The sequence below is a fragment of the Eucalyptus grandis genome, chromosome 2, assembly GCF_016545825.1.
Source record: "Eucalyptus grandis isolate ANBG69807.140 chromosome 2, ASM1654582v1, whole genome shotgun sequence".
NCBI classification, from domain to species: domain Eukaryota; kingdom Viridiplantae; phylum Streptophyta; class Magnoliopsida; order Myrtales; family Myrtaceae; genus Eucalyptus; species Eucalyptus grandis.
The window spans coordinates 45,353,884-45,369,748 of NC_052613.1; the positions used below are offsets into that span (position 1 = coordinate 45,353,884).

The 15,865-nt window shown below is 37.1% G+C and overlaps 1 pseudogene; it reads right to left on the reverse strand.

Moving 5' to 3' along the window:
- Positions 1 to 3,657: 3,657 nt before the first annotated feature.
- LOC104435521 overlaps positions 3,658 to 15,865 on the reverse strand; it is a 49,522-nt pseudogene continuing 37,314 nt past the window's right edge.

Consider the following 15,865-nt stretch of genomic DNA (forward strand, 5'->3'; position numbering starts at 1 on the left):
TGGTAACACTAATAATATAGTATTTGTTATAAGAGAAGAGATAAGACTTATTTGATAGTGATAAATATATAATTTTCTAGAAGAATATTATATGTGAAGGAAGGCTAGGGTTACAGTGAAGCAGAAAAGGCGCTGTATTATTAAGTTCCCTACATGATAGAGAACGTGATTTTTTTAGAGTACATTCAAGAAAGCTATATTTGAAATAAGTTCTGATTTTGACAAGAAACAAAATATAATAGGACATAGATACTCTACCTCTCAATGATCAGTATTATATAAGGGAAGAATCCAGTATTTCCTCCAGTCCTACAAAGAAGCAATCTTATGCCCGTATCATCTTTTCTGCCCCCATGCACCTCTGAATCATGCCCTGAGGTAATCGACCAGACTTTCGTCCAACTCAGTAGTAAAGAATGCCCTCAAGTATGCGCCCACAGTGAATTGCCGAAAAACTGCAGGTTTATCTGAGGATACAAGCTTCGGCAATAGTCTGAGCTGGATATCCAAATTGCTCCAGTCGTAGAAAACTACAATAGACACATTTGGCTCCAGTCGTATGCTTTGTGCTTTTGTACTCATTGTTGGACATGATCTAGGAAGATTGAAATCACGTAAATCAGATCTCTATTTTATTGTATAATATTACTTTTGAACAGGTTCAGGTGCTTTGGTAATGCTCCTAGTACTCAACGAAAGTTTACCTGAAGGATGTTGTCATCAATGTTCACAACCAGAGCACCGGGATTGGGGCGGTGCATCCAACCACTCGTCCCTGTGCTTCACTTGCAAACCTGGGAATTGGTCCTACAAGAGCACTGCAATCACTCCCGGGTTCATGTGGGATGCCAAGCCAACCGTCAAATTGGGCTAGGGATAGTACGGATAGTAATTCCCCACCATCATCCTACTCTCTGGTTATGTCAATTCCTGTAGCTTTCCTAGACTCAATCCCAACCCCTCGCTCAACAGTCCCATTAGGATGCCTCCCAAGCATTGGATTTGCTGATCCCATTCCATCACCTCATTTTTGCACACCTTGGGGATCTCTGCCATGTTCGCTTTCGGTTCCAACCTTATTTAGAGCGTGTCCATGCAACATAATTCCTTGCATTGGTTTAAACAAATTTTTTTTTGCTTGCCCATTTTTTTTTTTAATGTTCGAATGACTTTTCTTTTTGTTTGTCCCCTTAAAAATAGTAATTAATTCTCCAACTTCATGCAATCCAGATGTATAATTTATCAATGTCACGCTCATCACATTGAGATGCGTCACCCTCTTCCATTAGTCATATACAACGTACCATTCCGTATCATTTGTTAAAAAATTATCCGCAAAGTCAAAAACATATAATACTGCATCCGATTTAATCCCAAGCTTTTCAATTATGCCATTTTATCATAAATTTGATTATAATTATCAATTTAGTCCAAAAAATTTCAATTATACTAATTTAGTCCTAAACCATTTGATGAAATATATTTAATACAAACTATCTAATGATTTATCAATTTAGATCTTTCGGTCATTTTTGGATAAAATTGCTGATATGGCGGTTTAGTAAGCATCGATTGTTTTTCATGACACGATTGACACTTAGGGCGACTAGTGTTGAGTCTTTTGACGTTGACAATTCATGCAATTTCTTTTTTAAAAATTTTAATTTTATGAATAACTTTTTCTTTCTTTTTTGTTTTTTGTTTTTTCCCTCTACCAAGCGTCATCAATGATCAATGAACTCTGTTGGCCTTAGGCGAAGGTGACCCACGCCAAGGGCCACGAAGGGGAGCCCTCACTTGTGGCCAGCAACCTCCATCGGCCATCGATGAAGCTTGACGATGGCCAATGGAGGGAAAAAGGGAAAGAAAAAAAAGAAAAAGGAAAAAAATCATAATGAATGAAAAAATTAAAAAAAAATTGTAAACATCAATATCGCCGTGTCACATATTACGGCCAACATTGAGTAAATTGTTATGTCAATTGTTTTTGGTAAAAATGAGTCGAAATGACTAAATTGATGCACCATTAGAAGGTTTAGATTAAATTGATAAAATATTAAAAAGTCTGGGACTAAATTGACATAATTGAAATGTATATGATTAATTGATACATTAAAATGTTTTAAATTGAATTAACTGTTGTACGATAGGTTTAGAATTTTTTAGACAATTTTTCGATCATTTGCTAAATATTCTAAACTTGATTTGATGTGATCCAATAATTAAGCTTGGTTGATTATCTCCAGCTAGCCGCTTTGGAATGGAACAAGTCAACGTTGGAGAAGAACGCGACGCCGGTCTCCATCTCCCTCCGGTATATCCTTGCCTTCGCCTCCATCGATTGCTCGTTGAAGGCCTTCACGGCCGTGATCGTGCGGTCCAAGACCTCCGTTGGCACACCGTGGTTGAGTACCTGGAAGAAGCCGAACCTGCGATGGGATAACTTTTTCTCGAGAAGGACTGAGTCAACTACAGGAAGGCCGAGATCATGTTCCGCTAAAGAAAGGAGACTGAGATATGTGACGAGTGATGGCTTCTCATGTCTTTTCTTAGTTGTTCACTGATTTGTGGTGAGGGTCAGAAGAGCTCCTGTCTTAGAGAAACCGTCGCATTTTGCAGATGCAATTTTCATAAATTTTGCAAAGAATACCGGATGTTTGCAGCGCATAGAAAAACCCCTGGAAAGGCAACTTGATCCCGGGGAGTGGGAGTGTGAATCGTGAGTTCTTGCTAATCTTCTTCTAGTGACCTCCTATATCGAGCAGTTACTGTTCATGAGCTGTTCTTCGTTATGGATCTGTGATTGGTAGCAGCAACTACATCGACTTTAGAAGGAATATGGGTGCTTGAAGTGCGATTATAAAAGGCCTAAAGCATCAAATTCAAATGGCTCCTCAACAGGAGCACGATGTCGGAAGTCATCGTCGAGGTCATGGAGCCGTTGAAGACAAATTCTATGTGGTCTCCGAGAAGGTATACATGTACAGGGATCTCTACTCACATCTTTCCACTGCCAAACCATTCGGCCATTTCTTCATCATCCTCGTAGTCTGGTGATTCTGACTTCCTATAATTCTGGATGAGCGCGGCTCATCTGGATTTGCCTTTTCCTCTGTGGTCATTCTGCTCCTTTCCAGCATCTTCAACTTCGACCTTGCCCTTTTTTACGTGTCACGAGACAAATCGCTCATGCCTCCTGCAATTGGAAAATCTAGAATACCAGAAACATCGTTCAGTGAGTATGTCAACTTTGGTTTCTCGGCGACCCCGTTCTCTTCATGCACAGATCTCCACCTAGCTGCGACTTGCATTTGACTATTCAAATCCATCTGTTTCTTTGCCCCATTTGTTTTCTAGGATACTGCCTTCCTTTTCCAGTGGCCAGTAAACTGTCCATCTCGTGCATTCTCGCTGTCGAGTTCTTATGTCTGTGAATTGGTTCAATCTCTGGCAACGAGTTAAGTAGACAAACTTCGTCCATCGCACAAGTTACCGTCACACAAGGAATATATAAACAATAAGTGCAAATTAACCACTACAAGAACAATAATAACACAAGGTTAAGTAGAATTTAAGGGAAGAATCCAGTATTTCCTTCGTTATTATAAGGATGCATCTTATTCTTTTATCACCATTTCTGGCCTATGGACCACTCAATCACGCCCTGAAGTAGTTTATAAGACTTTTCCCGTACAACTCCTTAGTAAAGAATCTCCTCATGTATTCGCTGAAGGTGAACTGCCGAAAAGCAGCAGGCTTATACGAGGACACAAGTTCCGGGAATGGTCCAAACTCATTCTCACGATTGCTTTGGTTGCAGAAAACTACTATCAACACACGTGGCTCTTGGCTGGGGTTGGCCAACAATCAGTGGTCCACTCTTTTGTACTCGTCGTTGGACATGATCTGGAAAATTCAAAATTTACATAATAAGATCTTCATTTCATGGTAGAATGTTAATTTAACTTACTCAGGAGCTTTGGAGAAAGTCCTAGTCTTTGACGGGAGTTCACTTGTAGGATGTCACCGATGTTCACAAGAAGAGCCCCTAGGATGGGTGCCACATCCACCCACTCGTTGCCGTGCTTCACCTGCAACCCACCGATCTGGTCTTGCAGCAGCAATGTGATCACTCCTGGGTCTGTGTGGGATGTCAAGTCGACTGTCAGATTGGGCTGGGGACAATATAGATAGTAATGCCCCACCATGACCCTCGTCTCCAAGCACGTCAATTCCTATAGCTTGTTAGCACTCAATCCCAGCCCCTCGCTCAACAGCCCCAAGAGGAGGCTCCCTAGCCGTTGAACCTGCTGATTCCACTCCAACACCTCGTTTCTGCACACCTCGGGGATCTCTTTCACGTCCACTAATTTCGGCCCCAGCATTATCTGGAGCGTGTCCCTGTATTATTATTATGGGCGAGCACTTTTAGGCTCTGTACAGGTTGGAACCTAGAACCTCCTCATTTTTCAAAAGTTGGGACTTACGTTACATACCCTAAAATTTATCTTGTCACAAATTCCAAAATCAGTTCTAGGATCAACCCTTGGTTCCATCTATATTATTAATTGAACATTTATAATGAATCATCACTTTTAATGACCACCATTTTTTTTCTGCAATCAATTGACTACAATTTATATTTAAACAAATGAAGATGGAGCGTTAACAAAATAAAATGTTCAACCATAAAATGGAAGTTTAGACTGGACCGCACCATCACACAAAGACGTATATTAAAAGAAACATAAAACTATTTCAAGTTTTATCTACTTAGAATTTGGACCTTACTCGTTCAGACAGGTTGTCAATTTTTGGAATCTAAAACCTATCCTACATATTTTGAAACCTAAAATTAGATAGATTCCCACCGGTTCTCAAATTCTAGGTTCTATCCTAGAACCCTACTCATCCCTAATTATAATTCCGTGCATTGGTTGAAGTGATTCTTTTCTTTCGTTTGTCATCGTCTAAGTTTCAAACATATATGATATATCAATTCGTCCCATTTGCCAAACACTTGACACGATCATATTGGTAATTGAGCTTTTATACAATTAATTATCATCAAAATCATGAAATAGTACGAAATCAATTGAAGTTGTTTAGGGCTAACCTCCAGCTAGCCACTTTGGAGTGGAACAAGTTGACATTGGAGAAGAATGACACATCGGTCTCCATCTCCCTTCAGTAGATCCTTGCTTTTGCCTCCATAGGCTGCTCATGGAAGGCCTTCACCGCCGCGATCGTGCGGTCCAAGACCTCTTGTAAGAGTTTTTATAATGTGGACTACATTAATTGATATTGTAATCTATTGTTTTTACGGTTACCGTAAAATAGGGTTGGTCGAATGTGAGATAGAAGGTTTCTTAATTAGTCTAATATGGAGCTGGTTAGTGTGGGACGAGTTGAGCCTGGCTCGTAATGAGAGGGCCTAGCTAGAAACTCTATAAATAGTGCTCAAGTCTCTCCTCTAACCCTAATTCTCACATGTATTCTCACCTAAGGAGTGTTTACCTAACGCTAAACGTGAGAGGGGCCGCCCCATTGAGCTAGTGATATGGAGGGCAATAGAGGAGAATGACTTGATACATGGGTATGGATCCCAAAATAGGTGCGTTAATCTTTCTACTCAATTATGCATGTTCTTGTTCTAGTTATGGAGATCTTGGGATTGCACAATTTGCATCCTACATGTGGTATTAGAGCAACCATAACTCTAGAACTCGAACGCATAAGATTTTTGTCCTAATTTGTGATTTTTGTGATTTTTTGTTCAATAAAAATAAAATAAAATTATATATTTGGACTGGGCTCGTCGAGACAAGCAAAACCATGGGCGGCGCGTCGCCGGAGGAGGCCACACGCCCCTCACTCGCGGCCACGCGCCGCCTGGGTGTCAAAGACGTGCCTCACGCGCCCCCAAACGCGGGGCGCGGCTCGCACGTGTGACGCACATGCCTTGCTGACGTCACAATGACATCATCGACTGGATCCGAACTGATCCGTTGACCTGACCCGAGACAATTGACCCGTTGATTGAACCGACCCGACTCGGTCAACCGGTCGGACCGAGTGGCTGGACTGAGTGGTTGGACCGGGAACCGACCAGACCGCTATCGGTAGGACTGGTTTTGACCGGTCAAGGTATGCTCGCACGTGGGATCCATGCGCCACACACTTAGGCGGCGCGTGCGGGCGCGTGGGATCTCTGATGGGCGCATGGTTGGTGGCATTGGATTCGTATGATCCTCCTCTATCTTGTGGTGTATTTATTTTAAATGTTTGATGATTTATGGTTGTGAAAATACATACAAAGCCCTAAATATGTGTATTTTTAGTGTATTTTTGTGTATTTTTCTTGTATTTTATGTGATTTTGAAAATACAAGTGTTGGGTTACAGGTATGTTATTCCATAAATATTATAAATGTGTAATTCATTAATAAAAATTAAACTTTATTATGAGCTAAAGCTGGCTTAATGAGATACAACCATTATGGAATAGTACTTGAATTATATATTGAGGTAATGAAAAATAGTAAAAGTCATGAAACTTTTGTTGCTCATACATACTCCTTTACATGCTGGTAACTTTTGAATGATGGACGTCTTAAGAATTCGTAACCAAATTGATTGTACTAATTTACACATCTACTGAATGTGGGTAATGCATGTCAATTAAGTTATTCCATATTGTACCTAAATTCATTTGATTACTAGTGAATGTCCATCAAGTTGAACATTTTTTTTTTTTATGGTTAAGGACTATGACAACATTTATGTAGAGCAATAGTATCTACTGTTATAGTTTATATATTTGGTTCTATGATTTGACCCAATTTATTAGCAATGATATTTGTTATTTAAAATTGGCTAATAAATTAACTGTTGGCCTTGGAAGTCATGTTTGCCTTATGAAACTCATGAGTAATAATGGATCAGCTCTTAAGCTTGTCGATTTGGTATACCATGTATTACTATTGATGTTAACTTATGATAGATTCTCTAGATCAACATTCTTTTATGTTGTTTTGGTAATATGTAATCGGGGGACATAAGATATACTTTATTCTCTATTATGAGAAGTTTCTTGTATTGCTATGATCGGTGATCTTATTGGAGTCTGTCTTTTAGGTTCTTTATATATATACAGATGATTGATTTTTATTAATGAATAAAGCAATATAATTAGCATGATATGTGATTTTAGCACCAAAGTGACACGCTTGATTGGGTTTGAAAAATATCGATCTCGTATAATGATTGAGATGTCTCCTGGTCTAATGCGTGGTCATGCTCCTAAAGGAGGTGATTGTGTATTAGTTCATGGAGGGATACATGATGATGTGGTGGAGGAATGACTAATCTTAGTGATTCATATGCCTAAAGGTGATGAATTCACGAAGATTGGAATATATTCTCATAACCGCTATCATGTGAGGAGTGTACAACTACATGTCATGTATTCTGCTCAAAAGTAATTATATGATTACACGTGTAACTCTCTGGATGTATACTTATACGTTAAGTTACACAGTACTCACATGATGCTAATTATATACATTGCTTATTTTTTATAGTTACATTTTCTGTAATTAATAACTCCATTGTTATTGAGGTTTTTACTGCTTCAAATTTTAAGTAGTGGACATATGATTTGTTTACCGTCTATGAAGCGTTCCATTCATGAACACTTGAAAAGTGGTTTGCCTGCAGGCTGCACTGCTAGGCAGATGATGGAAGCCTTAGTGGCTTGAAATTATGTCTTGTCTCATACCAAAATTATGACACATCTGCAAAGATTGTGCTTAAGTCCTAATGATATATACGTCTCATATAAGGTTGAAAATGTTGTTTCCACAAATTTTTTGTTTAAGGAATAATTAAGTAAAATGACTGAGGTAAAGAATAAATCGATTGGAATTAGTCTTAAAGGTTGTCAGGCTTAATAGTGGTAGTGAGTATTTTGATAAGTATGACAATAAGGAATAACTTAAATGGTCATTTGTCAAATACTTGGTAAATTCAAGAGTAGTAACTTAATTACTATACTTGAAAATCCTGACAAAAAGATTTGGCTGAAAGGCATAAATGCACCATATTGAACATAGTGATGAGTATGATTAGTAAGACTAATTTATCCAGTCATTTGTGGGCTGATATTTTGAAAGTAACATTTTCACATACAAAAGTTTTTTTTTCATAAACTTCTTTTAAGTTATAGACTGAACATAAATTACTTGAATCATATTAAATTTAGAGGTGGTTATCTAATCCAATATTAAGTGCATTGGAATTTATATCCACTTGGAATTATTTTGTATATTACCCAGATTGTTAAAAGGGGTATTAATTTTATGACCCTAAAGAAAGTATAAGAATAATGGAATTACATACTGTAAAATTTCTACAGTTCGACGTAATTGTAGAGGATAGCTACTCCAAGACTATTAAGGATAATAGTACGATGAAAAATCACTGTGTCTTTGTCTTTGTCTATACAGATAATTGTGGTACAAACAATTATGGAATCTCTCGTACCATAGACTAGACTTGTTAAGGTTTAATGTACTATTCTTGATATAGTTTATGATAGAATTTTTTCAAACCTCTCAAGTATAGAATGAAGTGGTTGTAACTTTACTCGGGAGATTTGTTAGGGAAAGATGATCAGTTATTCCATTAGACTGTATAGTATATTTGTAAGAGCATGACTGCAATATCTATTACATGGTTGATTTAGCGACATAAATAAATATTGTTTTTTATCCTCAATCAAGTATGTGATTAGATGCCATAAAATGCTATATACAATCTATGAAACATCATAGTGATTGGAAACTTACTAACTTGTCTAAGGATTACAAGTTCATTAGTTGCAAATTGATGTACAAAATTCAAAGGATTTCAAAGAAATATTGGTGGAGTTTAAAACTAAACTTGTAGTTAAAGTTCACTCTGAAAGAGGGGTGGATAGTTTATAGTGAAGAAATGATAATTTCTTTCTAGTATTTTTTAAAGATTCTTTTAGAGTGAACGTGGCATTAATAGTTCATTTTTGATATGGAGTTACATCAAATAGATACAAAATTTATATAATGCAACTGGAAGATTTTGTAGCAGATTTAAGTAAACTTGTGTGTAGACTAAAAAGTCTTATTCATGATTTTAAGCAATTTTTCAAATAATATTATTTCAAAGTTTTATAGTGTTGTTATTTTGTTCAACTAGAAACAAAGTAATTCAATATACTGCAAGGTTAGTGATGTTGGAGAAAACTTCCTTATTTGTTTTGAAGTTGACAAAACGTTTCCATCAGTCTAGTCTGAAGACTTGCAGACTCTTTCATCAAAGTCCGAAGACCGCCAAACTCAAGATTTAAAGTCTGCCCTCATTGACAGTTTCTAGACCGTCGAATAAAACTTATCTAGAATCGAGTATTTCTTTAAGGATTTGATTTGAGCAGCTGAAAAAGATCTCACGGCTGGAGATAGCATCTCAAAATCTATTATTCGTTTTGAAATTAATTCGGGTAACTTGGATCCGTTGAATGGCGAAGTATACTTGGAAGGTTCTACTTATGGAAACCTAAATATTGATTGTATGGGCGAACAGAATTGATGGGCTATCATCACATTTCTTAAGTAACTCGAGATCTCCCTAATTGATTCTGTCCAACAGGTAGATTGGAAGAACTCCTTTGGAAGGTGCCAACGGTTATGAAGGCATGGAGGAGTATATAAGGAAGATGCTCTAGTTATTCGAGTGTGTGTGCGATAGAAAAATTCCAAAGTCTGAAGCTCCTTATTCTTTGCTGATTCAATTGTTGAGCGTACATTTGTACTCAAAAGAGAGTTTAGATCCTTATGAGACCTTGAGGAAGTGTAGCAGAGTCTCTATACTGTGGAATCAAGGACGTGATACTATAACAACTCTTTTGATTCATAGTGAAATCCAGCCGGTGGGCTGTCAGTGCGGGAGAGTGGACGTAGGCTTGGATTAAGTCGAACTACTATAAACCTTGTGTTCTTATTCTTTTCCCTAAATTCTTTTACTTTGTTCGTAACTCTATTTGATTGTTAGAGTCTAATTTCCTCTTCAAAGTCTATTGTTAAACAGACTCATGTTAAAAGTAAAGTTTTATACTATATTCTGCAAAAGTTGTTTGTGCACCTATTTACCCCTCTCTAGGTGCTTGTACTAGCTATCTCAATTGGTATCAGAGCCTGTATACTCATTTAAATTGAAGTGTTTTTACTTCAGAGTTAACGATCCATAGCTAGTATGTTAACTCCAGGTTTGGTTGAAGGGCAAAGCAATACCATACCGCCTTATTTTGATGGAAATGAATACAGTATATGGAAAAACAAGATGAAAGCATTCCTAAGATCAAAAGATCCTCTGGAATGGGATATGGTAGACAAATGAATTATTCTTAAAGCTACAACAGTCTCAGAAAGGGGAAAATAAGCTATTAAGACTAGTGTGATGACTTAAGAAGAGATAACCAAGAGACAAGTTTTGGATGCAAAAACAACTTATTCTTTATATTGTGCATTATCTACTACTGAATATAACATACGATCTTCTTGTGAAATAGCTAAAGAAGTCTGGGATAGGCTACACATCACCTATGAAGGAATCGATCGAGTGAAAGAAACCATAATCAATATTCTGCTCGGTCAATATGAAACCTTCAAGATGAAACTAGGAAAATCTATCACTTACATGTTTAGTCGTTTTACAGAAATCGTGAATGGTCTTAAGTATCAAGGTCAACCAATCTCAGGACCCATGAAGGTTAACAAACTGCTGCGTGGATTTTCCAAAGATTTGAATCACATAAAGACTTCAATAAGAGAAACTCAAAGGATCATGCCACTCTATGTTGACGAATTGGTTGGCACTCTTCAGTCTTATGAAGTGGAGCAAATCAATGAAGATGAAGATCCCAAAGGTAAAAAATCTATTGCTTTAAAATATAATGATAATTCTAATGTTACAAATTCTGAAGACAATATAGATGATGAAGAGCTTGCTCTCATGATAAGAAGGTTTAGAAAACTAAACAAAAATGGAAGAAGATTAAATTGGAAGAAACAAAGCTCTCAAAAGTTTCAAAATAAATCAGCTAAGGACGATGAATCCAACAAAGATGTGATTTGTTTTGAATGCAAGAAAAAAGGGACACATTAAACCCAACTTTCCCTTGCTGAAGAAAAAGAAAGGAAAAGCTGAGAAATATAGAAAGGCTCTCAAAGCAGAAACTTGGAGTGATATCAAATGCGAAGAGAGTGATGATGATTATGCTAATATTTGTCTAATGGCACAATCGGAATCAGATTCAGACTCTGAGACGGATACATACTCATATTCAGACAGTAAAATCGAGGTCACTATCAAGAAAAATGTCAAATGGTACTTGGATAGTGGATGTTCTAGACATATGACATGAGATTCAAGTTGTTTCATAAAGCCTATACAAGTTAATGGTGGAAATAACAAAGGAAGAATTGTTGGATATGGAACCGTAAAGATTGGAATTCTCATAATCAACAACATTTCCTTAGTGAAAGGTCTTAATTACAACTTGCTGAGCATCAGCCAACTGTGCGACACAGGTTTCAAAATCAATTTTCAAGAAGAAATATGTTCGAGAACCAGTAAAGACTTCTCTCAGACTTTCACAAGGCGAAGACATGGGAACATCTATCTTTTTGACATCAAACCCGAAAAATCTCAATTTCTAATTTCAATTCAAGAGGAAGCTAATCTCTAGCATAGAAAACTTGGCCGCATTAACATGAAACAAATAGCCAAGATCTCTGCAAAGAAGCTTGTTCGTGAACTGCCCAACCTGACATACCAAAAATCTGAATTATGCACACCATGTGTCTTGGGAAAACAGGTTAGAAGTTCTTTCAAACTAATAAATCAAGTTTTCATTAATCGTGTGCTGCAGCTCCTACATATGGATCTTTTCGGACCAACTAGGACTCAGAGCATTGGTGGAAAGAAATATTGCCTAGTAATAGTGGATGATTATTCACGATTTACCTGGGTATATTTCTTGGCAAGTAAGTTTGAAACTTTTTCTTATTTCATAAAGTTTGCTAAGAAAGTACAGAATGAGAAAGGGTGTGTTATTTCAAACATACGGACAAACCATGGAGGTGAGTTTGAAAATCAAGACTTTCCTAAATTCTGTGATGAATATGGTTTTTAGCATGTGTTCTTCTCTCCATACACTCAAGAACAGAATGGAGTTGTGGAAAGGAAGAATAGATCGTTGCAAAAAATGGCTAGAACACTTTTAATTGAAAGTAACATTTCTTCTCGTTTTTCAGCTAAAGCAGTTTCTACAGCATGTTATATTATTAATAGATTCTTAAAGCCTATTCTAGAGAAAACTCCCTATGAGTTGTTCAAAGGAAAGAAGTCAATTGTTTCCTATTTTCATGTGTTTGGTTGCAAATGTTTTATATTGAAAAATGCAAATGATCGAATTGGTAAGTTTGAAGAAAAATCAGATGAAGGCATCGATGAATGTCAAATTTCAAGACCTTATACAAAATCAATCGATCCAGACTCAACCTGAAGAATCTGAACCTACTCTAGACTCTACAAAGTCTAAATCCCTAGAAGCAGCTCAGACTTCAGAAGATCAACAACGAACGAACGTTGAAGAATCAAATGAAGAAAAAGATTAACAGTCTATCAGACCAACCAACAACTGGAAGCACAAGTCCAGTCATCCCAGAGAACTCATTATTGGTGACATTGATGAAGGGATTCGTACAAGATCCAAAAGGCATGAAGAGTTTAGCGCTATGGCTCTTATTTCTGAAATAGAACCCAAAAGCATAGAAGAAGTTTTAACTGATGAAAGCTGGATTAAAGCTATGCAAGAAGAACTCAGGCAGTTTAGTATTAATGATGTCTGGGAACTGACTCCTAAACCAAAAGGTAAATCTATTATTGGAGCTAAATGGGTTTTCAAGAATAAGATGGATGAAAAAGGAAAAGTCATAAGGAACAAAGCAAGACTTGTGGCCAAAGGATATACACAAGAAGAAGGGATAGACTATGATGAGACTTACACACCAGTAGCAAGGTTATAAGCAATTAGATTATTACTTGCTTTTACTTGTTATAAGAATTTTAGGTTATTCTAAATGGACGTCAAAAGTGCATTCCTAAATGGTTTTATCCAAGAGGAAGTCTATATGGAACAACCTCCCGGTTTTGAAGACCCAAGGAAACCAGACTCTGTATTTACACTGAAAAATGCGCTATATGGTTTAAAGCAAGCACCTCGAGCTTGGTACGACAGGTTAAGTAAGTTTTTAATCCAAAATGGTTTTGTTAAAGGTAAAGTAGACACTACTTTGTTTATCAAAAGAGAAAGTAAAAACTTTTTACTTGTTCAAATCTATGTTGATAATATTATTTTTGGATCACCTAACAAAAATTTGTGCAAGAAATTCTCAAAGTCTATGCAGGATGAATTCGAGATGAGCATGATGGGTGAACTATCCTTCTTTCTTGGACTACAAGTAAAACAATTGAAGGAATGAACTTTCATTCACCAAGAAAAATATGCTAAGGAACTTGTTAAAAAATTCGATCTGGAGAATTGCAAAAAGGCTAATATACTAATGTCAAGTTCTTCGAAACTGGACAAAGATAAAGGAGGAAAGAAAGTTGACCAGAAGCTGTATAGGAGTATCATTGGTTCACTTCTTTATCTTACTGCTTCTAGACTTGACATTTTGTTTAGTGTTTGCATTTGTGCCAGATTTCAATCAGATCCAAGGAATCTCATCTAAGTGCTGCAAAATGTATCATCAAATATGTTGCAACAACCTCTAATTTGGGTCTCTAGTATCCTAAAGAAGGAGACTTTGCTCTCCTTAGATACTCAGGCCTAGATCTAGTAGGATGCAAAGTTGATAGAAAGAGCACCTCGGGCACTTGTCAATTGCTTAGTAACAGGATAGTATCTTAGTTTTCAAGGAAGCAAAGTACTGTAACTCTTTCAAGAGCAGAAGCAAAGTATGTGGCTCTTAGAAGTTGTTGTTCTCAAATCTTATGGATAAAACAACAGTTAAGAGACTTTGGAATCAAAGATTCATGCACTGAGATCAAATGTGACAACACTAGCGCGATTAATCTCACCAAGAATCAAATTCTTCATTCAAGAGCAAAACATATAGAGATTCGACATCACTTTATTAGAGACCATGTTCAAAATGGAAAAGTCTTGATTCAATTCATTAACTCAAAGAATCAGTTAGCAGACATATTTACAAAACCTTTGGAGAAAAGTCAATTTGAGTCTATTCATTCCAGACTTAATATCTTAAAGTCTGAAGAAGCTCATACTCAGGGATAAAAGTCTAAAGATACTCAAACTCAGAAGATCAAGAATCACGACTGTAAGTTATTTCGGTTTTAGAAATTTATCTCTCGGATAAAAACTCGAAAAGGTACGAATGCCTATTAATCTGCAATTTATTGATGTTATCTTCCCAAGTTTTGTAATTATAGCAATCATTCCTTTTTGAAAAAGAAGTTATATTTTTTGATAGTTATCTATTTTCAAAAAGGCAATTATTTTTTAAAAGGCATTTTCTATTTTTCCTTTTATGGCGATCCGTATACCCCATCTCGATTGCTTTATATACTGTTTGTCTTCTTCTGTTTTACTCACAAACCCTAGAAGCACAGAACTGTGGCATCCCAAAATACAATGACAAGCCATAAGGTGTGTTAAAGTCTCTAATTAGGTGATAAAAATTTCCATTGCTTATGCTTTAGCCATTAGTCTTTTAATTAGATGATTTGTGCATATGATTGTGAAAATTTAAATTTGATAGATTAATAATCTATGCTTGGCCATGTACTTTATAAACTAAATTTCAATAAACAAAATGCCCCAAGACTTTGGCCAAGATGAAAATTGAAATTTAAAAATATTTATAAAAGAATTTCAAAAAAAAAAAAAAAAAAGAGAGGAAAAAGTCAATTTTTGGGATGGGCCTTAGGCCCATTGGCCTAAGCTTTTAATGGGCCAAGTTAGCCGGCCCAATGGAGGCCCAAGAGGAAGTGTCGACCGGCCCAAGCCCAAGCCCAAATTCAAAAGTCCATAAGACAAGTGGCACAAGACTCTCATGTATTGGCTTAGGGAAGAAGGCCATGCATTAGCCATGGTTAAGGCAAGTAATGATTATCAATGATGAGAGTTTGGGGGTATAAGAGGGAGGAGAGAGAGAGGGTGGCCGGATTTCCCATTCGGCCGAGAGAGAGGGTGAGAGAGAGAGAGAGAGAGAGATTTCGAGAGAGAGAGGAAGTGGCCGAGAGAGACAGGAGGAGGAACTGCCGTCCGTCCGCCGTGTGCCGCCGTGTTCGCCGCCTTACGCCGTCGACCGACCGGTCTAGAGGCAAGTGGGAGTCCTCTAGCTTCTCTTGCATGTGTGTATGATGCTTGCGTGTGTGTTTAAAGTCCGATTTTGGCTTCGATTTCTTCATAAAAGTTGTAGCTAACATATTGTACTACAACATACTAAAATTTCGTGGAAACTGATGGAGATTTGGGTGGTTAAAGTCTCATCCTATGGAGACCCCAGATCTGGAAAGATTTTACTGACCTTTGGTTGGATTTGTGGTTGCATGTTGGTTTGTGTTGAGAATCTCACTTCGATTTCTTCATGAAAGTTGTAGGGGACATCTTAAAATATAAAATACTCAAATTGGAAGTGAAATGAACAAGAATAGCCTAATAAATCAACTAGATCTTGAAGACGGTGATTCTGGTGATGTATTCCGAGACACCCGAGACTTCATGGACATAGATGATGAAT